Here is a 27,851-nt window from a genome sequence, read left to right as displayed (position 1 = left end):
GCAACACAGAGTCACATTTATTTTTATTTTATTACTTTTATATAAATAAGGATAGATATCATAATTTTTTACTTTTTTCTAATCCCTTTTATTAACAGTTCTGTTTTTTTTACATAAATGAGTTATAAATGAACGAGTTATGTTTTGTTTTATTGAATGAAATAAATAAACTAAACAAAAGCAGATACTTCAGATGCGTTTCTGCTCAGTTAAGTTTCTCCACCTGTTGTAAGAGCTGTGTGCTGTTGAGACTCGCTCCCAGAGCTCTTGTTGTCTAATCTTAGCCCAGTTTAACAACCTGTCACGCTGCATAGGTGCCTGCATCTCCTACCAGAGGACCAACACATAGCAGAGCCTCTCTCTGATTGGTTTTTGTCCAGCAGCAGAAGTTTAGATTTTCTAACTCAAGACTCGGGTGTTTGCAAGGAACGTGACGCGCCTCAGATTCTTAAATGCTCATGAGCTGCTGCTCTCGCTGCTCAAAATGCTCTGCAGGACGTCTTGATGCCTGTTCATGTCATGATCTCAGTACTGATGCTGGTCTGATTCCTCGTGAGAGACATCTGCTCAGCGCCGTCCCATTCTTATTACAACTCATCCCAACCACCTGCACCTATCAGTATATAACCAGCCTTCTGACCAAACATCAGTGCCAGATTATTTGAAGTCATCCATTGGTGAGATCTATTCCAGCATTCTGATTCCTGACTTCTTACATGTTTGCTTGAACTGATCCCTGTTTCTGAGCCTGTCTGATCCATGTTTGACTCGACTGCCTGCTTGTTCTGTCTGACCCTGATCTGTTTGTCTGCCTGCCCGTTGCCTAATCCGAAACTGTTTCTCGACCTTGGCCAGGGTTTCCCTCTGGAGCTTCATTGGACTGCTGGTCACTGTCGCCGACCCCGGACTTCGTCCCTGACTAAGATTCCTGTTCCTCCTGCCTACTATTGTCTTCACTTTTCTGACCCTCTTCCTGAACAAGGATCATCGAAACTTGGCTGGAGTTCTGTGAGACTTCCTGACCAGTGATAGCAACATCAGCGCTGCTGTTAACGAGCTCAAACCTAACCTTGTGGTTCTTCCCAGACTGAGGACTAAGAGAAGGTTAGTGACCATTACGTTTGTGATTGATGCACATCATAAAGCTAACCTGGTCGCCAATCTTCTGTCTTCATTTCCAGAGGTTCCTGCACTATATGCTGACACTACCTAAAGCAGTTTTGTTTAAATAAACTGTGTTCAGCTTTCACACTGGTTGTCTGGTTTGAATTCTGGGTCCATCTGTTCTGATCATTCATGCGCTTCATGTGCTTTAACCATAGACTTTGCATGTAAACCAGCTGCTGCTGCTGCTCAAGTGTGTTGGTAAACGCAGCCTCCCTGCCGCCCCTACTAAATGTGATGTAGTAAAAGAATAACGATAAGAATAAGATTCTGCACAGTGAATACAAAACCAAATCTGTAAAGTTAGCAAAACACCACATTTATATAACCCTGCCAAAACATTTAGTAATGATAGTAGATATTTGGCTCATGTTTTGATCTGTTGTTTATTTTCTGAAAAACTGATTAATACAGAGTTTTTTTCTGCTGTCAATGTCATGATCTTGGCACCAAAGGCTGGGTTTTACATTTACCACCCTGCGCCCATTATCTCTTATCAGATCCACCTGTTCCTTTTGCTATTTATTCTACGGGATCCCAGCCAATGGTGCCAGATTATTCGAGCTTCCAGTGAGTCTAATTCTAGTATGTATTGTTCTGCCTGATCCTGACCTGTTTCTGCCCCCGGACTCCTGTCGTTCGAAAACCTGTTTTTGCCTGTCCAGTGTTTCCTGTTACCTGGATTTCACCTGTTGTTGACCTTGGACCTGTCTTCTGACTACGGCTTGGATTATCCTTCGTGATCCCTCGGTTCCTCTGCATGTTCTAGCTGCTGCTGGTCCCTGCTCCTCTTCTCTCCTGGATCTCTGGTACCAGCTCAGTTTCAATCCTTCTTCTGGGCTCAGACCAAACTTTGCCTGTTTGGTGACTTTCAAAGTTCATTGTGGTTCCCCATTTGGGTTTCAGAAGTCACTGACCTGAGTCTCCATCCCCGCAGTGTATCCAGTGAGCCCGCCAGAGCTGACGAGCAGCCGCACACAGTCTTTTCAATTAAACTTCTTTTAAGTATCACTGTCTGTTTCGTCTGAATTCTGGGTCTTACTTGAAGCCTTCTGACGGTCAACTGTATCATAAAAATGTTGAACTTAACAATTAAATTGTTATTCTGTGCACCTTTCAATAACTAAAATGTGAGTTATCAGCTGTTTATTTTCTGAATGTATTTTCATTTTGATTGTTTGATCAAAAGTGTGAGGGCATTTCCTCTGTATGCTTTGGGCCTCTTAGTAGCTCTTTGGTATCCTTTGGTATTGTTCCCTACTAATGCCTGTTCTGAATCCAATAGAAGACGTACGAGATGTAACGACTGGAGGTCACGGATGTACAGATGATGAATTTGCATCAGGTTTGTGATCCAATCATATCAATATGGACCAGGATCTCAAAGGAATTTTTCAGAGCTTCTGTTTACCCTGTACTGAAATATAAAAATAGAAAAGAAAACAAAGGCAGTACTAGCAAGATGTTCCTAATTAGGTGGTCGATCATTCTTTGTCTATGCAGTGCTTTTGTTTTTCGTTAAATAGGAAGTCAATCTTAGCTGCTTTATGAACTGCCTCGACATAAAACAGCATAAATCTTTTTGGCGCTGGGACAGCACATAAAAAGGAGAAACAAAGGAAGCAGTTCTCCTGGCGTAGTCTGTCAGGACACTAAAATCAATCAAAAGTCAGACAGACACACCTTCATATTGAATCCTAATCGACAGTGACTCAGGGAGCCTGAGGAGAGCTTATAGTACAAAAGTGGTGCAGACTTATGTTGAAGAATTTTGTGATGAGGCACGTTCCAAAACAATTTACTGCAACATTGCCATTCCATATTAGTATTATTATTATTACTACCACATTATGTGTATATAAAGTAGCACTAAACTGTTTTCATAAAGTTATAGTGTTGAATAATTTGATCCTTATTGAGGTGCCAAGGGAAAATGACTTGAAATCTTTCACTGTGGTTGCTTTATGCATAGTGTGCATGCTATAACGAGAGACACACATACGGCATTCAGGAGATTAAAGAGCTGAAATCCTGCAAAGGTAACCAAGGTTACCAGAGATAAAGAAGTTACTCATCATCAGTTGTTAAATAGGTTGATTTTGTTTAAATCCACTTGAAAGACTAAAGTTATTGCTTATTTATAGGATATTAAATATCCCAATTTATAGCAAAAATGGCAGTTGCCCATCTGTCGTTGTGGTTGACTGACAGATAACAAAACTTTTCTTTCCGTGCCTTTTTTTTTTTTTTGGATTTAAAGAGACATTGTATAGGTTTAAGTTGAAGATAACCTTACAATATTCCTTTTATTTAAACCATTCTGACTAAAACATCATTTGATGAACAGACTGACAACTCAGTAGTTGCATCTATGAGCCTGTACCCTATTTCCCCTGAACAAACTCTAAGTCTGAAGTTCCCGCGCTGTTCTGCGGATGCGACGTCTAGCACATCCGTGTTAAATGGGTCCGACCTAGCAAACAGTCTGTCAGGTTGTGTGGAGGTTTTCATAGGACTCAATTGCAGAGGCAGAAGCTGAGGCGTTTTCTTGCATATTTAATAACCAAGAGGAGGCAACTGAAGCAAAAAATCCAAAAATGACAGAATACAGAATATCAAAAACCAGAAGACATCAGGGAAAACACACAGGAGCAAAGACACAAAGAGGAATCAGCACTGAGGAACTGAACAAGAGGAGTATAAATAGGAGACTGAACAAAGACTGGGCTAATGAGCTGACAAGGAGCAGGTGTGGATGGGAGCATCTTGAAGAGAACTAGGGGAAAGAGACTGACACAAGGGGGCAACAGGGGGTAAACAAGAAGTACATAACAACTGAAATACAAAAAAAAAAAAAAACTAGAATAACACAAAATGAAAATGAAATAAATGAAAGCTCAAAAAGAAAACTTAAACAAAACCAAAACCAGGACTCAATCAAACCGATGTATTCCATGTAAGGTGAAAAAAGGAAATGAATAAAAAAAAAAAACTTGTCAAGTGCGAACATGAGAACAAACTGATGCAGTTCTGTGTTTCGGCCACAGGTGGCAGTATCATTAGAAAACTCCACAATGCCTCTTTTAATCTAGCGACAGAACTTATAATGCAAAGAATGCTGACTGATTCCAGTTTAGACTACAAATCTAGTCCTTTAGAAGCCTTCTGCTTTCATTTTCTTGAGGTTTATCTGGATTCTTTTATAAACCTTTCTAATTTAGTTATGCTGATATATCCAACAGACTAATGGTTTCCTTTATTTCTGTATATTTTGGTGATTTCTTATCAACAGGTAATGCAAAAATGAAACATTTGGTCTAAGATTATTACAATAGACTGATACCATGGTGGCTGCTCAGTGGTTAACACAGCTGTTTCACAAAGGAATTAGAGGTTTAATTCAATCATATGGGTCATGTTTCAATGTGTCTATGGATATTGTACTTGACCCCAAGTTGCATACTAATCTGCGTATAACTGATTGCATGTCAGTAACCGTACATATTTTTTTTTTATCTTTTTAATAACAGATAGCCGAGGAACCTCCAACTGTGAGAAAAAACTGAAAATAAAATCAAAACTAAGATCTGAGCTTGTTTCAGGTGTCTTCAACCTCAGTCAGAGCTTATTTCCTGCTCCTGCAACCACACAAAAGAAAACAATATCAGAAATCATTTCCAGTGTGGCCCGCTTTACAGGCTGTCTCATCTTACATCTCTTTCTAAAAATTATACTGTTAAACCAATATCACTGTTACACCATTATCGCTGCCGGAAAGTTGCTGCAACAACAACTCATCCAGCATCTTTTAAATCTTACTTTACACAACATGACATGACTCACTGTTTATTAACATGGTGCTTTCACTTTTCAGCATTTTAAAAATCTTCATGATTTTGGGATTCCACAGTGTGTCTTATCTTGGAGAATACCTTCTGTTTTGTTTAGTGGATCTGACAGAGACCCCTGCTCAATTTTTCTCTGGCAAAGCAAAGAGTATGGAACAAGTGCAAATCCAGAAAGACCTCGTCATTGACCTTACAGGCAGAGTAATTAATCAGCCAATAAGCAGCCAAGAGGCCCATGGTAACTGTGGATGAGCTGCAGGAATCTATTGACAGACATAATTGGTCAATTAGTCCGACCGACATGGAGGTATAGCAAGAAACAAGTTATAATTAATAGAGAAACATGAAGTACTGGTTGAAGCTTGTTATAATCTAACTAAAAGGCAAAGCAGGATTAGGGAAAAATGGTTTACTTATCTAATTTGTGCAAAAAAATTGTGTTTTAAAATGAAGAAATGTAAAGGAGTTTGGAGGTATGATTATCAGCTGTACACTGTTCATCCTGGGTATGATTGTTTGTTCTTTTCCGTTGCTCACCTGCTTTCTGCTAGCAGCGTTAACGTTCTGCTGTTCTTGATGTTCAATAAAACTCAGAATTGTCAATACAACATTGTTTGCATTAGGATTGTTCTTTGTGGTTACATTTCCCTTGGCTGTGACTAATACTAAATAAGTAGTGACAACAATCCTGGCTTTACATCACTGGGAAGATGTAGCTGTATAACTAAGAAGTTTATTTTGCATCCCTCTATCAGCTCCTGTTCTTCTTCAATCTCTGTCCGTACAGAGCTGAAGTCTGTTTATTTCTCCATCTGGTGCCTGGGGTTAAAATCAGATGCAAAGAGCATTACATTAAAGTGGCACATCTACTCTGCTTTCCCAGAAGTTAAAATGAAAAACACTTTTAGAATACAAATAACCTCAGTTCAAATAAGTGGCACAGGTTTGAGGACCTTATCTCAGTCTGTCAGTCAGTTTGGAGTCGGCACGGTTTACAAAAGCCCAGAGATACCAAGAGATCCTCGCAGACAGCCCTTTGGCTACATGGCAAACAGGTATGTCACTCATGCACACATCAGATTAAAGTGCCTCCAATATTTTTTTTTTCTTATTTTTATATTTGAAAAAAACAAAACATATTTCTGCGTATTTTTAAGATATTTCTCCTCTTTGCTACTGAAGATAATGAATAATTCTTATAACTGGCAAGGTTTGTGAAGTATTTTTTAGTTTGATTTTTAAGACAGCCAAGTAAGTCGACTAATCCCTTTTTTCCTGCAGCTTTTGCTCTGGAAGGGTTTCTTGTATTAGAATTAGGACTGCCGTTTGAAGCTTCAGAGAGCACACCATTCAAATCTGAGGTGATTAAAGATTTGGGGAATAGAATTCACCAAAATAACCTCCGCAGAAGGAATAAATCAAAAAGATATATATATTTTTATCAGATTTGCTTCACTCACTTTTAACAATATTTGTGGAGAAAAACCTTGAACGAAGTTAAGGTAATAAACTATAGCCCTGAATTTGAGCAAGTTCTGTTGGTTTTGTATCATAGCTTAATAGTTTCCCTATAATATATGAATGTTTAAAGTTTAAAATTTGTCCTGCATTTATGTATTTTTTTGCATTTTTTTTTTTTTGCGATTTTGATGGTTTAACTGAAAAAATAAACTTTAATCACTCACAAAAATCATTTAAACTGCCTTTCTGTCAAAGATATATGTCTTGTTATTCTTATAGCCTACAGTCAATCATTTCATGCTAACGCTAAACCATCACCGAAAAAACACAAAATCTAATTATTTCAATGTTTTCTGGCACAGCTTGGTAATTTTTTTGTGATTTATTTAACACAGTGTAGAGAGTGGTGCTCTTCTCTGTACAGAAACTGAAAAACTAAACCCAAACTGTTTATAATTAAGCTGTATATTTTCACTTGTTGGTGAAAATTAACTACCGCAGTCAGAAATGAAATTGCCTTGAGCTTGTGTGGGCCTTTGATAAAGCAATAATGTTAGATTTACGGCAGAAAATCTAATTAGATTGTTGAAACTGTGGCCTTAAAATCCTCCTGTTCAAACTACTCCCGTAGTGCTTAATTCTTTGTACCATCGGTTCCATGCATTTATTTTGACTATATTCATATTATTAGGGCTCAAATTGAACTCAACTTAAGCTACTCTTTTAAATATGCTAGTATTTTTTTATCTTTAAATTCCCATTATATACTCATTAAAATAATTTTGTCTTGTTAAAACCTCATAACATTATTTGTTTCTCTGGTCATTTGAAAACCATTTTGGTCACTTACTTTTCTAAAAACACTTTACCTAATTTGACCTTATTTTTGACCTTTACATTTTTTTTTGTCATAAGCAGATAACTATTAAAAGATAGGGGCTCAGGTTTTCAAGGATTAGCATATGCTTGGTCTGTGGTAAGAAAAGATAAGTTGAAGCTGGTCGAGTAAGACTTGAAATAATATTAGCCTTACCTCTCAAATCCAGTGGCGGTATCATAAACTGTGTTTGCAGCAAGATGCTGCAGAACAGGGCAGGCCGGTTTGATGGTGATTTACCTTTTCATCATATGGTGAATATTAGCTGTTGGTCAGAGTAGAAGGCCAGAGAATGGAGGAAAGACTCAGCAGACAGGAGAGGACATCCAGGTTTCAGAGACTCAGAGAAACCAGCACCTGAGTAACAAAACCTTCCACACACCTCAACAGGATTTTGAGCTTATTTGATGCAACAAAAGATATTCAATCTGGCAAAGCAATATGGCCCCATACTGATCCTTAAATTGTTGAGCTGCAGTGGGTGACTGCAGTGCAGGAAGCTGGCTCTGCCCTCATAGGACGACCAGCAGAAGCAGCAGAATCCCTGGGGAGCGAGGCAAAGAAAGGGAAAAGAGATAACAGTGATATCAGCCTTTTTATACCTGAGGGTTTTCTTTAAAAAAAAAAAAAACTAATAATCTAAAACCTTTCTGGGACTTCTGTAATATATAATATGGTCCACTTTTAAATGTAATACACACTTAATGAGGAAAATGCTAAGGCGAAAGGCTCATCTTTCATCTCAGTTCAAAGGTAAAAGCATGGATGTGAGGGAGTCACACACATTTCTTCATAGCAGTCTATTCAAAATTCAGTCAATATATAATAGAAATTCAATACCATTATGGCAGTAGATGAAACTATTTTATAAGCCAGGAATAAAGGTAGGAGGGAATTTTATGTCCAGTCTACTAAATAGATTATGTTAATTGAAGAAATGAAAAGTTTGATTCAGTGGTTACACCAAAGGACAGGTGGTGAATACTAAAATGAGATGAGTCATTTTTTGGAGCCCGCAAAGGCATGTCAAGTATAGTCATTTAAGCAATATCTATGGTGATATTAAATTGCAGGGGCTGGTCTACATTACAGCCGAGAGTTTTCACAAAATGAAATAAAAAAAGACCAAAGGGTGTTTGTGTCGCTTATGATTTTGTTCTGCATGTATATATTCTGTGTGAGACAAAATGAAGATTAGTGCTGTTTTGTTTCTTTTTTTTATCCTCTTTTTGTTGGGTGATTCCAATAAGTGGGCTAGAGCAGTGCGCTTGTGCTCTGAGAAGATTGCAAGTACCTGGTTTGTTCCGCACAGCCTCCACTCTGGGTCTCTGAGCAAGACCCTTAGGTTGAAGTTCTGAGTTTGAGCGCTACTGCAACTCTTGGTTCCTGAGCAAGACCCTTAACCCCACACTGCTCCCCAGGTGCCACACAATGGCAGCCAACTACTCCCCAAGGGGATGGGTTAAATGCAGAGGTGACTTTCTCCAGGCTGAGATCAATAAAGGTGAATTATTATTATTATCTCTCTTTAATGGTTCTGCCAGGCCTGAGCTGTCATTCTTGTTCAGATTACATAGAAAGAAAATTAAGTGAAATTATTGTTAACAGGGAAATAACCATATAAAATAAAATAAAAAGTAAAAATACATCGTTTTGGCCAAATTCTAGGACTCTGCTTTATCAGTTAAGTAGGCATTCAACCCAAACATAAATGAAAGTTATGAGCGTAGTAGACTGATCCAGGTCATCAAAAGATCTCTTACTGCTAATTTGACACTATAATATTTTTTTGTCTTGAATTTTTGTTGACTGCATCTGGACTATTTATTTTTATCTCATTTTTGGCTGAAAACTGAACTTAATTTTGATATAGTATTTAGTTTAACAGAGCATTTAGTTTAGGTTTTTTGTTTGCCCCCACCCCTTGGCTCTTTTTCTTTTTGTCTGTAAGGTCCCCACCGTTCTCCTGTGTTATAAATAAGTATTTTGTAGGACTTGCTATCAGAACAAACAAATTGAAATGAGCAAACTTGTAACATATTTTAACTCCTAACGATATTGTGGTATTATGTATTGCCATGAAGAAATATTGGAAAGGAGTGCATCTGAAAGTGTTTATGTAACACTCTTGAGAATTTTAGCAATGTTTTTTTTTTTATTGCAGTGTAAAAAAACAAAAAAACAAAACAAAACAAAAAAACATAGCACGCTGGTTAAATCATTTACGGCTGTGCTTTTGTTTACAGGTTTTGGATTTGATTTGTACTCTGCTGAAAGATACAAAGCAAAGAGCCCGTCAGCTGGTAACAAAAACCATCATTAGAAAATTTTTTAAAACCGCAGCAGTTTCAATGATTTAGTTTTTGACGCCTGGAGTGTTTCTACACAGACTAAATGTTTTTATTTTTAGGAACAAAATCTTTTAGGTAATAAAAAAAAACAAAACGTTTTTTTTATGTTAATCTTTTTACATCAGAAAAAATAGGTCTATCATATCTGGGTCTAAAGAGTCAACAAGTTTCTCTGGTTGATGGGGGGAACAATTCTGTGAGTCTGAAATGTTTTTAATAAAAACGAAAAACATCAGCGTTGAAAATCCGTTTTACTAATATATGACATATGAGGTTGCCATAATCCAACCACCTTATTTAATTGGTCAACACAATTCCCCCAAGATCTCGTATTCTATCGCGATATCGAACATTCTTCCCAGTGAGAGGCAACCCTCAACTGTTTCAGTCGCTGTTGTGGGAGCCAAGAAGAGTGGTCGGGCTGCCTGTTAGGTTTACTGTGATTCACCCGGAGGCTCAGCGACACTGCTCCAATTTATCCGACTAACCGAACCAGCCCCCAGGGGCGCCTTTGGAGAAACTCCGGGTCTCTCCGCTAATCCTGCAGGTAAAATTGCTGTTGTTATGTCCTGTTGGCTCCGTTTCTTTTCTCCTCCAGACACTCGTTTATGCAGTTTAACACCACTAAAGCATCATTTAACTTGTCTCCGCTTGTTTTCTTGTCTCACACGTTTTAGTTGCGCTGGTTGAACAGTTTTAGCTCTAACAGTGTCTCTTTAATCACTCGGGGTGGCTTTCAGTGAACCTGAGGGGGGATGCAGGAACTTCAAAGCTCTCTGTTGACTCTGTCTCTGGGATGAAATTCCCAGTTAGCTTGTATGCTAACGATACATCTGCTTAGATAAAAGTAGCCTGGCTGCTTCGGCTCTAGCTAGCTGCCCGTGTTGCCTTGCAGCTCATCACAGTAAATATCAGTTTCCCTGTGTTGTTGTGTTAGACAGGCGGTGATGAGGTGGCAGCTTAACTTTTACCTCTAGTTAGCTTACACTCCTTGGTCTACAGGCAGGTTTCTGCACGTTAGCAGTTGAGTAGAGAGATGTTTCAATCTGCAAACCTTTGCAAACAGAACCTATGTACTTTAATTGTTGTTCATTTTCATGATCTCTTTCTCCTGTCCATCATAATCCAAATCCTTAAAAAAAATCCCCGACTAACCAAACGTTAAAGCAGCTTTCATCTCATTTCTTATAAAGTGTCTAAAATCTGTGCAACTATGCTTCTAGGAAGACCTTACAATACACCACTGAGATTTATATTTGGGTTTTTGTGTTTAAACCTAGTCTAAACTCCTTATCTTACATTAAAAATAATGATAATAATAATTGAATAAATTAAAGCTACAGTGTGTAATTTTCAGCGACATCTAGCAGTCAGACTGCAGACTGCAGCAACATGAACGTCTCCCCCCCACCGCTTCTCCCCCCCAACAGTACGGCGAGCGTTACGGGACAAAATGTCTTCCACGACGTCCGCATCACCTACCTTCTCAAGTGATGAGGTTTGTTTACATAGATAATTTTACAGATAGTATTTCATTAGTCTGTGTAGGGTATAGATTTCATGTAGACTTAAGATAATAAATATACCCGCTATTTTTTCTACGTCGTTGTGACGTTTTGGTGAGCTGCTTTGCATGGTGATATAAACAGACGAAGTAATTGTAGTCATTAGTTTAACAGCGAGATTGTGTTCGCTGGAAGAATATATATTCCCCGTTTACAGAGTCCAAGTCTTGTTTGTGGCACGGGGGTTACAAGGCAAGGAAGAGGGCAGAGAGGCCAGGGTGAGCGTGCAGCTGGGGCCAGGCGAGAGAGGGGAGCCAGCGGGGTGAGAGCAGAGGAGGAAAGGCTTGAAGATCTCCAAAGGAGCCGGAGAGAAGTAACCGAGGTATATATCCAGAAAATTATTTTACAGAAAATTACTGAATCATTACCTGTGAAACGTCAGGGACGTTGCTGAATAAGTATACTGGAGAGTAACAGCATCATCACGCAGCATGTTATTGTTTTAGACAGGTCTGAGCATCCTGTACTCCAAAAACTGCAGTGATATTAGACAATTGTGTGTGTAGGATTAATTACCTGTCCAAGAGAAAACTGGCAACTTGAGCGTCACTTTGAAAACCTTTTTCCTCCATCAGTGACTTCCATCGTGTAAATGCCGTGCCAATGTTGATCCGTGTTTTTTGTCGTTTCTTGTCACTCTTGCGTTTATTCTCGTCGTGTTTCCGCTTCTTAGATGACGGGGGTTCGGTGTCCGCCGCTTTTCGTTGTGATACAGAGTAGGCATGATCCTCCATTCGTCTGATGTTTGGCCACACAGTGCCAAACAGTTTGCAAAGTCACTCACGCCTGCCGCCTTGTTTACCTTTCTTGTTACCGAGGCGCAGTATACCTGCTTCTTCTTCTTCTTTGGTTTCAGGCAGACTAAACGCTTCTCAGGCATAATACTGCCATCTACTGTTCAGTACCGTCTCAGTTCATCTCTCTCAACTTGCCGTAGTTATTTTCGAGCGTCATGGGAGATCTCGCAATCGCTAGTTTGTTGCCTCTGCGCTGCCGTAGCGCAAAGATGTCAGCCTCCATGGCTGCGAGACCCGCTCCTATGTAATTATAAATAACGAATTCTAAGGCAACGCAAATGTTATGGTTAAAAGGCTGAGCTCATAGGTGATGATAAATAACATAGTTATGTATAATATATTAAATTTCTGAATTTATATGCCTGTAATTATTACACACTGTAGCTTTAAAATCTCTTAGCACCTCATGATATTGTTCTGATTTGTAGGGTTGCAGTCATATTTGTAAAAATAGTGTATTTTTTCCCTGAAAAGGGAAAAAAATACTGCTTAGCTCTCCTAATAAATTTGCCTGTAACTTAGAAGCAAAAGAAAGTGGACTTGAACCATTGTGACGGCTGCTACATTCACCTTTTATAAAGCATTTAAATATTATTAAGATTTCAATTGTTTTGAGGGCTATCATAAAATAATATTGTATTGTGCAACAAACAGAAATCATTTCAAACTGTAGGTATGTGAATCAGTCAAGCCTTATGATTTTAGAAATGGTTTTCATTTGAACTTTTTCAGTAAAATAAAGAGAAATTTGTTTTTTCTCTAAAAGCAGCTATTAATCTTAAGTATCACTGTGCAGCCACAGAGCTGCAGCATCTGACCTTTTTTCATCATAACCAATAAACCATTTAATATGGTATGTCCCTGCAGTTACTAAATACACAGTGACTTATAAAGTTTACAAATTTTATATAAAACATGTTAATAACTAAAGGAAAACTTGAAAATAAATGAAAGATTAATTTGATAAACTATATTTATCTAGTACAGATATCCAGCCATAGTTATGATGGCAAGAGGGGAAATCTTCTCCCTTTAAGATGTTTTCGTAATCATTTTATTTTTTTATGCTTGGTCATCATGTGCACCAGTGAGACGTGGGTTAATTCCCACTTAAAGGGTTCTTGTCCTGTGCAGCTAGACAGCCGTAAAGCATCATTATCTGGAATCAAGGCGTTATCAACAGATCCTTAAAGCTCTGTGAGTTTGGAGTTGTAGCAAGAGCAGATCAGACCTGACACGATGTCTGGTTCATTTATCCAGCGGCAGACCAGCGCTGGGAGCCACTCAACGCTGCTTACTGGTAACAATCCACTTGCTCTGTTATTTGAAGGACATTCGAACACATTTATCTAGCCATGATGACTTGCTTGTGTCATAGCCGGTCAGCTCTTCTTTAACCTTACACTAAGCCAGCAAAAAGAAGAACTCAGTGTTTGTGGATTTCTGAAAATAAAAATAGTTTCTTCATAAATTATAATCTTTATTTATGTCCATTAATGTCACGTATAGACATCTGGACTTTAGAGGGGGAAAATCCAGTCTTATTATCTAAACAATAAAAAGCAGTAGTTGAGATCTTACAAATGGTGCTTGTTGAGCAGGTTTAGAATAAACTAGTCAAAGGATTTTGAATCGGCATCTCTGCAGCCTCAAAATCAGCCTTGTCAAAAAAAGCCCTCTTAACTTAGACGAATTGGAAGTTTAGGGATATATCATATTTTCTACATTGTCACAGGAGTACTCAACTCTTGGCAGCTCTAAAGCATGCAAGCAAAATAATGACCCATTTTCCAGTTTTACCTGTTCTGAAAAGACTTTATAGTGGTGGGTCCATATTGATTTTTTTAAGAAGGGGACATTTATATACAAACACACAGGGTGTCAATATACTTAAAATTAAGTGATTATTAATTGACTTTAAGAACTTCATTTATGCTTAAAAATTCATCATTCAGACGTCTCATAGAAATCCTCATAAATGGCATCCCTATCAGGGAGCACTCAGTGTAACCAACACATCTTTATATTATTTGTTCTGTAGAATCTTTTGCTCTTATTTTGGTATATGTTGAGAAACGCCACCTCTTCTGTCCATCTGGGTAAATACATTGCTTTTCATAAAAGTGCCACAGCCCCGAAGAATATGAATATTTCACAATGTTCTATAGTTTAACCCTTAACAGCAGATGTAAATACACGTTGGTTGTGTCCTATATGTGTGTTGTGTCATGTATGATCTGGTTGAACTGTAAAGTGCCTTGAGATGACATGTGTTGTGAATTTGGCGCTATATAAATAAACTGAATTTAATTGAATTGAATTATATTCATTCAAAGGCTACTAGCGTATGACAGCTAATTTATTTATTGATTGATTTATTTATTTTTTTTACACAAATGCTTAACTATTATACTGACAAACTATAGAGGTGACTCTGAAATAATAGACCTGAATTAGATTAAAGGTGTCAAAACCACAGTTCCTTGAGTTAATCTGCCAAACAGCAACCCTTTTTCAGGACATACAAGAATAAGAAGCATGTCAACATTAGGAACTTATTTATAGATGGCCCTGTTGCAAAAATGACCCTGTTCTAAAATCCGGGCAGGCGTGTATTTCTAATTGACTGGCACTGTGAGCCCCCTATTTAAAAAAAATGGTTTCAGAGATTGGAAGAGAGAAGTCCAAAGGACACCAAATGATCAGCATCACTGGACGGTAGTGGCCATTCAAAATTTCCCCGCTTTCCTTGATGGGTCATTGGCTGGTTCCCTACAATTCCTTTTTAAACATCAATCTTTGTACTAAAATATTCTTTCTGTCATGATTTGTGAACATTAAGTTCTAAAGAGAAGAGTCATCTCCTGGTCAGACCCTGTAATTCAGGGAAAGGGTGGAGTCAGAGTAAAAAAATATGCTAGAAGGGATTTTGCTGGGAGCTCCAGTGGGCTGCCATTTGGCTGGCGTTTGACTGGGAAGGGCCATTTTGAATGACTGCTACTGTATGTTCTATCTTTAATGTGAAGAACTGTCTAAACTGCAATTGTTATTAATTTATTACCATGCACTGCAGCTTCCTTATAGCTTCTATTTTTGATCTTTTAAAGCAAACGTATGGTTAGGGGGTCAAAATTAGGAAAGTTTAATCAAGTTGTTTATTACATAAAACCAGCAGAAGCAACTTTTCCAATAAGACCTTATTGGAGAGATGAAAGAAAATAATTTTATATAGTTTATGATAGAACATTTTATTTAAACCACAGTTGATATCAGCATTATAATGTTCTACAACATTACTGCTGTATTATGTTTCCTTAATTAAACAAGACCTAATCAGTACAGTGATTTGTACCCTGTTTACTAAGCAGATCACTGAGCCAAAACCCAGTAAGACAAGACTCTAATTCCCGTAAGCACTCCTTGGGAAAAGACGCAAGACAATTTATTCATTGCTGCTTTTTTGAAGATATTTGCTGAAAGCAGCAGCAGCTCCATAGATATAAAGCTAGGATTGAACTAATTGAAGTAAAGAAAATAAAATAATGTCTCTTTGTTTATGTCCCCATGTTAAATGTTTTAATAGAAAAGATGCATTCATTTGACTTTTGTAATATATCTTCTGACAGGAACATTTTGTAACCATGAGGTGCAACCATTTGTGACAGCAGGCAGATTTAAGAAATTGAACAGTTGATTAGTTACAGTCGTAGGAAATGAAGAGTTTGTGTTTTTTGTGGTTTTATTATAATGTTCAGAGGTTTGTTAAACAAAGATAAAATGATAAAAAGCCCTCATCCCACAGAGTGGGTATTTGTACTACTCCAGAGCGATGGCAGATTGCAGCAACGCTGACAGAAGCTGGCATCTTGCTAATTAGGCAGGAAGTTAATGAGAAATCCTTATAGAAGGCAGAACGGAGTATGTCTCAGTACAAAATCTTTGTCTGTGTAGGTGAATGGTTTGGAACAGATTTTTATTGTGATTGCAAACAAAGTCCTCAAACAAAAATGCTAAAAGCTTAATGAATGCATAGACTTTAGTGTTAAAACTTAACTGGAAATCATAAATGCTAGATGTTGGAGTAAAAGAAAAAGGAACAAACCAAATGCTGCAAGTTTTGATTCTGATGTAGGTTTATTTTCAGTCTAACTGATCCCTGATATGTGATGCCCAGTCTTTCGGGCCATTCTTTTAATACTGAAATTGCTTTTTCTTTCTCTATTTGCATGATCAAAATGATCTGCCTGAAGCCGACACCCGACCCAAAAGAAAAAACTTATCAAATAAACTGAATGGTTACGACTTCCCTAGTGCAGGTTTTTATAGTTGAAATTATTGCTTGATACTTTATCTGGAGAAATATTAAGATATTTTTTTAGGTCATGCAGAGGTTTCGGCCATAAAGCTCTAAATTGAATTAAAGTTGTCCTTTTTTAAGCACTTTATTAGTGCAGATTTGTGCAGTTAAAACTGTCATTTTTTTCTTATTTTGTTTTTAATATACCGTAATCATTTTAAATTTTCAGTGGATGACATTGCCATCTGACAATAGTGGTCCCTTACAAGCCAAGGAGGGTCTACTTTTTTTGTGCCTTCTTTGTGCAGGTTAAGCTTTAATTTGTGCTGCTCTGGTTTCTAAGTTATACGCTTTATACTTTCTAGAAATCACCCAAATTGATTCCATCTGTAGTAAGATCTGGTGTCAACCCCACCATTAGAGCAAAAAGATTTCACCATTAGTCCACATTACAGTTTTAAAATTCAGTTTTAAATGTTTGCTGTTGTGATATAAGTGTCTTTTACTTGATTCCTTAAGATAAAAAAAAAAAAGAAAGGAATGTCTTATTTAAAGAACTTATCACTAAAGCCATTTTTTTTCCCTATCCAGTTTGTACTGTGTGGCCTCACTAATGACGGCAAAAGAAATAAAAACATGCATAATGTTTATTTTTTTTCTACTAATGTCTAAATAAAAAGCAAAGGCTTTTTTAAGCTGTTGTGATGCCGGTGCTTTTCCAAAAATTGATCGTCTTACCAAGCCGATTCAAAGGTTGATCACTATTTAGCAACAGTCTAATGTTACATCTCACATGTCCTTTCGTTATGAAGTGACAATGTTGAGATTTTGATATAGGGTTGCCAGTGATGACGGCAGATCAAAATTACATCATATGAATGGCTAATGGAGTAATACATTTTGTAAAACTATCATTACACCCACTAAATAAGGTAAACATGCCCACAGTGGGAGGTATGAGAACTGACTGATCGGGTGTGGCACCAGAATTTTAGACTTTATTTCTGGTTAAGCCAGAAGCGCTGAAATAAACCCAATTAACCATTCATTTATTTTATTGCCTAAATTGATGAACCTCTATATTTTAATTGTTTCAAGAAATTAATTAAGCAGGTGACAAGAATATTATTATCAAAGTGCTTAATCTTGACCTTTGCAGCTCCTTAAACTCATTGAACTCATCAGAAATATTGATTAGGGTCAGGCAATTATTTGTGTTTGCAATATAATCTCAATTTAACAAAACATAACATTTTTTAATGCCAGAGGCACTCATTTTTGGTCACATTACATTATACAAGAGTAAGACTCTAAATTTCTTACTACAACCCTTTGATAAAACACTTAAACTGGATGCATGCAATTATAAGTAAGCAGTTTTTTTCCACACAAGGAGGTTACAGTACAGTCTTAACCAATGGACAAGTAAGCTTTATTAATCACGGCAAAACTTGAAAACCAAAGTGGCAAAAACAACAGTTTTAACTGCCCAAATCTGCATTAACATAGCACAGAAAAGGAGACATCTTTGGTTAGCTTAATGGGAGAATGGTGACTCCTATATTACCTAAAAGATTATCTTTATATCTCTGAAACAAAAGGAGCACAAAAAATCCTATTAACTGCACAAACATGCATGTGGGAAGGGTGACGGCTTCAAGAAACTGTAAAAATGTTTATGCACTTAGCAGATGCTTTTAACCAGAGCGAATTACAAAGTGGACTTGATGTTACAATAATGTATAGCGGGAAAGATCTTGCCTAAGGACCCACACTGGCAGCATATCCCCCATAGGTGTTTAGAATCAGAGCGTCCTGTGTGAAAGACAGGTGACTTACAGTACCACTTGAGGTAGCCAGCTGCTGAAAATGACACAATGATAACACAATTTATATGACTCTCAATAGGGTTGGGAATCGAAAACCGGTTCCTGTTCCACGGCACTGTTTGGCTGCTCGTTTAGCGATTCTCTTATCGATTCCAGGCAGCACCAGAGTTTAGGGCTCTGGGCAGCACAATATAAGTCACGTTTTTTAAGCAAGTTACGCACATGTCAATCAGTAATCAAGTACGACATGACCAGGCGTAAGACTAGAGAAGCAAAAAAAAAAAAAATGGCGTCCCATCAGGTAAAGCGATCAAAAGTTAGGCTTCATTTTAAGAAAGAGAAAGATGGCAACAAGGCGCTTTGAAATCATTGCAAAGTGGCAATTACATCCTCAGGAGAAAAAACATCCAACATGCAGAAACACCTGCGCACACAACATGGCATACATTTTAATGAATGTCGTGTTTTTGATGCTTCTGGACAGAAGCTAAAGTCACGACCAGCATGGAAGGCAACTGTTGTGGTAAGTAGCTAGTTTTGTATCACTGGCTGTGCTTAATGTGGTTCACAGTGCATCATATGCCATTTCTGGAAATAAACCCATTTCCTACCTCTCTTTGGGCTTATTAAGGGAGTGTGCCTTTCTCGTTAATCCAGGCCTTCATTGGTAGCATGTTTAGTTATAACTACTGGTAGCTGGAATTCTTACATGATTTTAGCTATTGCAACGGATTTAACGAAACATTCTACGAAGTTGCTCTGCAGTTTAGGGAGCGAGAGAAAGGTGACGCTCGTTTATTTAAATCAGGGGGAGATGAGTTTATTTCCCGAAATTGTACATTAATGCTTTTTCATTAAATGGATGCCTTCTCCATTAGATTTAGATGACTGTGACAAGATGAGTAGCCTGGCTGGCTCAGAGGCTGGCAGCTCCCGTTTACTGCCTTCTGTTTTCATCGAGGCAGTCAGAAATAGAATGTCCCAGGTTTCACGATAAGAGAATCGATAAGGAATCGAATCGTTTCACAGAACTGATAAGGGAATCGGAATCGTGAAAACCTTATCAATTCCCAACCCTTACTCTCAATTTAAACAAAAAAGGAACGATTCTTTACAAAGCACACAAAATGTTCTTCACTGGGGTCATACGCCATTCTCTTTGTTTACGCTTCTTACTGGATCGGTGGATTCGCCTGATTCCCTTCATGATGATTTCCTCACACAGGAAAAATGGCAGAATGAAGTTGATTTCTTTTACCGACATGGGGAAATTGTCACTGGTTATTGAAGTGAATGACGATAACGATAAAAATGCGGTTTATCGCCCAGCCGTAACACTTAGTAACAAGCTTAGTATCACTTAGTAACACTTAGCTTAGTATCACCCCAAGATACCAGCCAGCGTATCGATCTACCGCTACTGAAAATAAATTACTTTTCTTTTTTCCTTAATTAGATGCAAAGCACAACCAAGACTTGATTATTTCTGCACTTTGTTGTAGATGTGGATTTACATTTTTTTTTTTTTTTTCAACTTAGTATAAAATTAAATTTTTGCCATTTTTTTTATTTTGTGGGGTTGTGCTTTGGCTTGCTGTTGACATATGTCCTTCCCAAAGGTTTTTCAGTGACTTCTGAGTGCCTTTAATCAAAACATTTTTCCACTCCGCATGGACAGTCAAGCGTCCTTGTGGTTGAAGCTGTCTCCTTTTTTTTTTTTTTCGATTTCTTTTTTTCTTTTTTGAAACACGAGAGCTTGAAACATTGAGGAGCTTGTCAAGAAATCTGTCAGGGTGGTAACAATGTTTTGTTCTGAATCCCTCTCATTTTTCTGCTCTTATATGCCATTAGTGGGATAAAATGTGAGAGAAGAGGCAATCAGATTTGCAGTTTCATTCCTCTGCTCCCTATTTCTGTCTCTATCTGAATACATCTGTCTTTGTTAGGTGTTCACTTTGTAGAGCACAGCTGCTTTTAAAGAAAATGTATTCCTCTCTGTGTGTGTCTCAGCGTGTATAGTCACATCCCAAATTTGACTGTTTTAGAGTTGCTGAGGTAGGTTTGTCCTTTTTTATAGTACAGAGTCACTGAAAGCTGGGGTTGGACAATAAAGCCGGCGCCCGTGTCTGTAGCTTTAGGCTTAAAGCTATCAGTTAAGCTTTTTTATTTTGTTATTTATATATTTTTGTAAGTCCTTTCAAGACATTAGAAACCCAGATTAGACCTTTCATCTGCAAGAACAGCTTCTGTCATGGTTCTTTCAAAATGTCCTTGCTGTCCCAGAATAGCAAAAAAGATAAAGAATGCAAAACTTTGCTGGTTGTTTGTATAAAAAACACTAACAAGTAAAATATTATTTTTCTCATTCAGAAATCTTTAAAAGAAATGATATATTGATTATCAAAGTTGAATGAAACTTTGAATGTAAGCTTTTATTCAATAGAAATTATTCATTTTTTCTTTTTTTTTACATTATCATGTGAATACCCTAATCATGAGTTAGCACTCATAACATTCTTCTTCCTGTCTAGAGGAAGAAGAATGTTAAAATGTTTGGGGGAAAAAAGTCAGGTCAGTTTTGTGATGAGACAATTTAAGACCTCAGTAAAAGTATTTTTTTTGGCAATTGTCTTTCTTGAGCTAAAAGCAGATGGATCCAGCTGGCGCCTCGGAGACTTCTTATCTAATCTCCATTCTTTCCGTCCACCATCGGTTCAGAGTTGGGCTATAGAATAAATTGCAGAATCAGTGTGTGTGCAAGATTCAAAGGACTCTCTGGTGTGCAATTACTGTTGGCTAATGCATTCCAGGTGTTATTTTTTTTCTTCCATTTATCTTCTATTTTACATGCTAATTTCATATTTAGCCAGTTGGACAGGGTTTCAGGGCAGCAGATGCAAAAACTAGACACAATTGATGTTGTCCAATATGCTTAAGGTCACAAAGTGATAGAAGCACAGACTAGAGAGGGAAGAAAGAAGAAAATGGCCACACATTGCAACTGATATTGTCGTTAGAATATTAACAGACATCCAATATTCTCATGCATGCCAAGTTCAGTTTTTCCATTAAATCTTAAATTTTAGCTTTCTTAAGGCTCCGGAGAGATTGGCTACTTCTTGGTATTTGTTTGGTCTTTAATAACTTTATATAATCCATTCTTAAAAATGAAAATTGCTTTTCACTGCATCCTTGGAGTGATTACTTAATTTTCTAGATAGTTTAATCATTTCGGAATTTAAATAGTTTGTAATTGAATTATTGATCTTATTGCTCTTGCCCATTTAACATTTATAGACACTAGTACTTGTACGTTCCTTTGGGATTTGGCTTGGATTAGGGATGCAAAGAAACAATAGATTTATGATGATTATTGCGATCCAGATTTGTTAAGAAGAACAGCTAACCAGCCTGTTCCCACCACTGATAGTTGGGGTCGCCCTAAAAATAAAAACCTTTAGAGGACCTGCTGCTAACATCTGCTAATCACGTGACACGCGACTCCACCTCTTTGGACGGTAAAACAAACCTTGCTTAAATAGGAAGCTATTAGCAGTAATTGCAGTTTTTCTCCACATGGCCTTGAAAACTCATACAAAGACATGGTGTATGCTCAGCATATGGCTGTACCACCGACAAGAAAGGAAGGACAGCATGTAATTTTACCGGTTCCTCGATGACACAGAAAGGCAAGCAAGATAGGCTGATGCCCTGAAGAGACCAAGCTGGTATTGAGCTACAACTAGCAAAATTTGCAACGATTGCCTCTTTAACAGTTTTTATGGTTAAATGATTGTTTTACGTTTATTTTTCATTTAGACACGTGGACAATGCCTCTGATGCTGGTTAAAAACAGGTGGAGAGTTTCATCTTTTAACAGCCATGCAGGGTTTCATCAAGCTTATTATAGGCCTTGGAGGGTGGCCAGGCTTTGGTGCCCCCCCACCGAAATAACACCATCCTTGAAGTTTGAAGGCGTTGATGTTTCAAAGCGACATAAAACAATGAATAAGGTTCCAGTCTGGGAGAAAACCTCAGTTCTGAATAGCTAACACGCTTGCTGTTATTATATATAATACTGTGCTGCAGGCTATAGCCTGATGACCAGTATGTCCACCATGCATTGTTCCTTCCAGCGGCATGACACAGCTCTTTTCCTTGTTTGGCATACACAAAATAACTCTAGTTATCTAAACTTTTGAAGCATTCAGTGATTTTCCTGAAAAGTAATTTTGATAAGCAATTTCTGTTTATATAGATGCTTTGGGATGCCAGGTTTGATTCCGGCCCGGGGTCTTTCTGCATGGGGTTTTCATGTTCTCCCTGAGCATGCATGGGTTCTCTCTGGGTACTCCGGCTTCCTCCCAGAGTCCAAAAACATGAATGTGAGGTTAATTGGTTTCTCTAAATTCTCCTTAGCTATGAGTGTGTGTGAATGGTTGTTTGTCCTGTTTGTGTCTGTGTTGCCCTGCGATGGAATGTGACCTGTCCAGGGTGGACCCCGCCTCTCACCGGGGCACCTGCAGCACTCGCAACCCAAGACTACGGGCATGTCTGAAGACCTAAAAACATGGATGACAGAGTCTTTGGACTAAAATCTAAACTAAAAATCTTGGGGTGGCACACTGAAACTTAAAGCCATAATTTCAGGGTTTGAATCTAGAATTGTGGTTAACCTGCCTTTAGAAAATATAAAGACTTAAGTAAACACACCTACTAATATCTTGGTTTATTGTGCGATTTTTTTATGTGACTGGCTGTGCAGAATGGGATGCAATGATAAACTGATGCTACTACAATTTACACTGGCGAGTGGGATGGCCAGGGCATAGTACAGGGTGGCTGTGGCCACCCCTGGCTGCCACTGAATTTGCCTGCTCTAGAGTCAATTCCTAGCAACATGTCAACAAACTGTACTTAAAAGCCATCAGCTGATCCAAAATGCTGCAGCCAGAGTTTTCATGACAATTAAAAATAGAGATCATATCTCTCCTGTCTTAGTTGCTCTTTATTGGCTTCCTATTAAATCCAGAATACAATTTAAAATCCTTGTTCGAGCTTGAATCCAGTCTGTGTGGCAAATCCAGAGAATAGAGCACACGTTGGAGGGCGGACATGTTTGACAAGCGTTGGACCCGGAGGAGTAATGGAGTGGACTGTCACTTGGATTTCCGATGGGTACTTGAATGGAACATGTGGAGGTTTTCCTCTGCTCAGTGTAACTCGTTTTTTTCCTTCCAGGGGAGAGAAGGACCATTTTCCAAGCGTGATGGAAAATGGATGGATATGTTGTGTATATGTTTTTCTTGTTTTTTTTCTCTGAAAGCAAAATGTTGTGGCGTTGGGCATTTTTAACATCTTTCATGGATATGTTTGATACAATCCCACTTGTAGTTTTATTGTCCTGTGATTGTGTCTTAGTTTATATGCTCTTTTGCAGTTTGAGCACCTTACAGCGGCAGTTTGAGCACTTTTTCTGTGCAATATAAATGTTGCTCTTGTCCTCTGACCCCCACAGTATAGCTAACACAGCCTTCCTCAAAGGCAAGCACACAAACGGCTTATGTTTGCATACTTTGGAGCCGCAGCCCTCCCCCAGGCCTTCCCTGCTAAACCCCTCTTCACTATTAAATACCAACCACCACTTACAACAAAGGAAGTGGCCTTAGTTGCTCTCAGGCGAGGGTAATGGTGCTGATTCCTTATCCACTTTGCTCTTGGGTTTTCAAAGAAACAACTGTTTGTAAAAAATTATGTCAGATAAGAATTTTGGATTACATATGTAGCTAAAGTTTAAAAACAGGAAGCTCCCAGCAGGATTTCAAAGAATTTGAAAAGCTCTGAAGGGAGTTGCTCTGCTTGGCTGGCTCATGATTATGTTTGAAGCACTTTTGACTTTGGCTTTTGTCCTACACCAACCAGCTTCCTGGATTAAACACACATCCGATAAAGCTATGGGGCATCGTTCTTTGTCAATGTCTAACTTGTGTCACTTCACTAGCTGTGCATAAAGAGGGATTTTTGTGTTCTTTCATTTGCATTGTGGTTCTTTTATTGTTTTTGCTTATTTTAATTATTTCAGTTTACAGCAAAACTGATACAGCAAAACTGATACTAACAACCCTTTTTGCAAGTAGATATAACAGATCTTTTGTTTTCATTTACATTGAGGTTTTTTTTGTGTCTACCATCTTTTTCCTATTTTCAAAAAAAGCTGTTATTACTCTAGGTTTTGCCTACTCAACTGTTATCACCACAGTTAAATAGGTTTGGGAACATGGGCAGAATATATATGGAAGGCATAAATGTACTTAAGGGAGAAATTAGCCTGACAGTGCAGTTAGCTATAAGGCGACTGCATAACATTCAAAAACCAGAATTACATTAGACTAAGGTATCCCCATTAAACCAGACCATAATTTAGAAATCTGTCACCTGACTTTTTCTCATAATGCATCTGCATAGTATATTTTGTTCTGTGGTATTTACCTAATTTACTGTGTTTGTGCTGTTTTTGAGCAACAGCTTTTGGAAAGAGAAAGATACCAGAGGAAGAACTGTATTATGATCTTTACATAGAGACTTTCTTATAAAATCTTATTCAGGGTTTCTGCGGTTGATTAAATTATTATTTTTTAAATTAAGGGCTTAGTTGGCATTAAAATTAATTAAATGTGATTATCATGGCATTTAAAATGCTTTATTTAAAAAAAAAAAAAAAAAAAAAAATATATATATATACATATATATATATATATATATATATATATACACGAGAGTCATAGGTACTTGTTGATGGCATTAAAATGATTTCTAAGAGCATTAAAGAGCATTAAATTAGATTTACTCATTCCTGTATGAACCCTGTTTGTGATTGCAGTGCTCTAAAAATCTGTAAAGTTAACCTTGATTTTACTGCTTTGCTGCTTTATTTAACTGAGAGTAAAATATGATAGAGCAGACCCATTTAAATACTGCATTGGTAAAGCATTTGAAGAATTCATTTTGCAGAAATTAATCCGTTTCTTCCTAAAAGTGACTGTTTAAAAAATAGTGTTTTTTCAAGTTGTTAAAAAATACCCTGACCATTGGCCTTAAAAAAAAAATCAGAATTTACATGACTGAAATACTGTCAAGGCAAGCTGGCATAAGCCAGATTAATACGTGCAGTTCAATTTGAATTCTGCGCATTAACCATCTGGAAAGGCTCCTCTAGGAAGTTTTAGCAAAAAGAAGGGACTTTTATCACAATTCTTAAGCACAAAGTGGCACATGCCTCCTACGCTGAGCTTTTAGCCATTCACAGCAGCAGTATTATCCGAGACTCAATGATTAATACAGCAACTGAATTTCCCTTCGGGGAATAATCAAGCATTATTCAGTTAAATTCAATTCTATCAGGTGCTATCTAGCTTTTCGTGTTTGCTTTATAGAATTTAGTATTTATTTATTTTTGGACAAGTGGTTTGAATGTGGCGTATCTGGCATTTTAATATTTTATTGTACTATTCTAATACAAAATGTCCTCACATAGAGATTGGGATGATGGTTGGGATTTGACAGATCTCATCATAACCTTATATGGTAATTTTAAATTCAGCTTCTTCAGTCAGGGCTGCAAGGTATCCATTATTGCTGCTCCCTGCTCACTCAGGAGTAACACATCACCTATGACACGTTTCTGCTTTTTTCCCTGCTTTCACTCAGTTTGTGCATGTTATATTAAAGCTGACTGTTATCAATCCATCTTCAGCATAGGTAACTTCTCGTGTTTGACAGCCAACACTACAAACTGTGAAATAAACATCTTTAAACATTTATGCCAGCTAAATACTTTATGTAAATGTCTTTAGCAAAGCGTCTCTAATAGAAACTGTGTCTGTGGTGATGCTTTTAATTGAATTGTTTTAAAAACTAGACCACAAAAGCTGAAATAATTTAACCTTAAAAAAGATTTAGCATGTATATTTATTTTCAGTCGATTTGGTAATTGAATCGCTTGGTGCATTAAAGTTGGCGTAGTGGCCCCTCGGCTACCATTTTGTATTCACACTTATAACAGCCACCCGCTCTTACTACCCAGTGTGAACGAAAGCTTTCTTGGATAATTGTTTTAATAGCCATCATTACAGCCCAGCAGCATTCGATATTGCAAAACTGGCAGTCTCAAGATGTCTCATCCCTCTTCCCTGAACAAAATTATCCTTCTACGACCCTCGTTTTCAATGCCCCTGTGACATTCTCACTTGATTAGGTTTGCAAATGAAGTATTCCCTAGTTCAGGGCATGAGCTGCGACCTTGGCTCAAGAGACCTGTTAAGTCTTATTGGATTTGCTGGACATACTAAACTCAAAGTATATATTTATATATATATTTTGGTTTAGCAACTAAGCTGGGAATATTATGTCCCAGCAGTATTATCTTTAACTAATACACTTGCTTGAACAGCTCTTCTTCCTTTTCCTTAAATCTTCTACAGATAGTTGACTGTGCATCTTTCTCTGTGCCCTGGGACTAATCTCTTGGAATATAATGGACAAAAAAAAAACCCAACCCAACAGCAACCAATTGAAAAACTGTCAGAGGATCTATCTTCAGTGAACATCTTCTGTCAGAGTCTAATTGCCATACTGTAATTATTAATTGTTGCTGACAATGTAGGTTATTATAACTTTATTGAAATACTAAATTACCTCTGTTCCACTTTATTAAGGGTCAAAACATTTTACGGCTTTAAGAGTCTCAAATCACCTTGACACTAAGGCTGATTTATATCATGTTCGTAGTTGCCAGTCATTGCAATACTTATTTTGTTTTATACGTTGAGCACAATTATTAGCCAAGTTTTCCTTTTTCAGTCCATCTAGAATGTATTTAGAAACGTAAAAATAAGGTTCAGGTTTATTTATAAGCATATCTGCTTGTGTGCAAATATGGAGAAACTGTTTGCTGAAATATTATGTAAATTAATTTAAAAAATAAAGCTAGAGTGAGAATAACTAATAACGGAAACTTCCAAAAAATCTGTGGCTAATAGGTCTAACTTTTTCTATGTATGAGTCAGTGGCCTTCCAATCATGGACTCATGCTCCTTCAGTTCAATTTTACCATAATTAAAACGCTTTTACTGGATTCAATCAAATTTTCAGATGCATTGGTACCCATCATGGCTGGGGTCAAGTCAACCGGTGTAAGTACCAGATTTGCTCGGGTGATCAGATCTGCTCGGACCCTACCCATGCCAGTGACGTTACGCTACATGATTGGCTGAACATTGATGTAAAACATTTTGGTGCCCTGATAACGATAATAACATCAAACAGCGTCCAATATATGCTCCGAGTGGGAAGCATCTGTAGTGTTAGCGTGTCTACTGACTGATAAAGTTTTACCTGATCGATAACAAAACTGAAAAAATCTGTTTATGGTGAAGAAAGTAACTGCAAGACCATGATATAAAGGGGCAGAGTTGTGTAGCGCTTTGGCTAGCAGTGTTCAGTAGCTAACAGGTTAGCCATATTAAGCTACACTACTTTTAACTTCGTGCCAACAACAACCGTTCAATTTCAGTTTTATTTGTCTAAAATCTCTATCAAAATATTTTTTTAAGATATCCCATTTGTCCTCCACTGCCCTCAGATCTTAATAAAAAATTTAAATA

At 37.6% G+C, this 27,851-nt stretch overlaps 1 protein-coding gene across 1 annotated transcript in view; it reads left to right on the top strand.

Annotated features, from left to right (window-relative positions):
• The first annotated feature begins 10,063 nt into the window (after nucleotides 1-10,063).
• Nucleotides 10,064-27,851, top strand: part of glceb (glucuronic acid epimerase b) — a 76,568-nt gene continuing 58,780 nt past the window's right edge. Inside the window, exon 1 of the mRNA XM_038275513.1 lies at nucleotides 10,064-10,248. The gene's annotated coding sequence lies outside the window, so the exon portion shown is untranslated. The remainder of the gene's footprint in view (nucleotides 10,249-27,851) is intronic.

This window comes from Cyprinodon tularosa, unplaced genomic scaffold (genome assembly GCF_016077235.1).
Source record: "Cyprinodon tularosa strain WSP-4 unplaced genomic scaffold, ASM1607723v1 ctg1000, whole genome shotgun sequence".
In the NCBI taxonomy this organism is placed as follows: Eukaryota; Metazoa; Chordata; class Actinopteri; order Cyprinodontiformes; family Cyprinodontidae; genus Cyprinodon; species Cyprinodon tularosa.
Note: the sequence above shows the minus strand (reverse complement) of the source record. Positions and strands in the feature narration are given on the sequence as shown.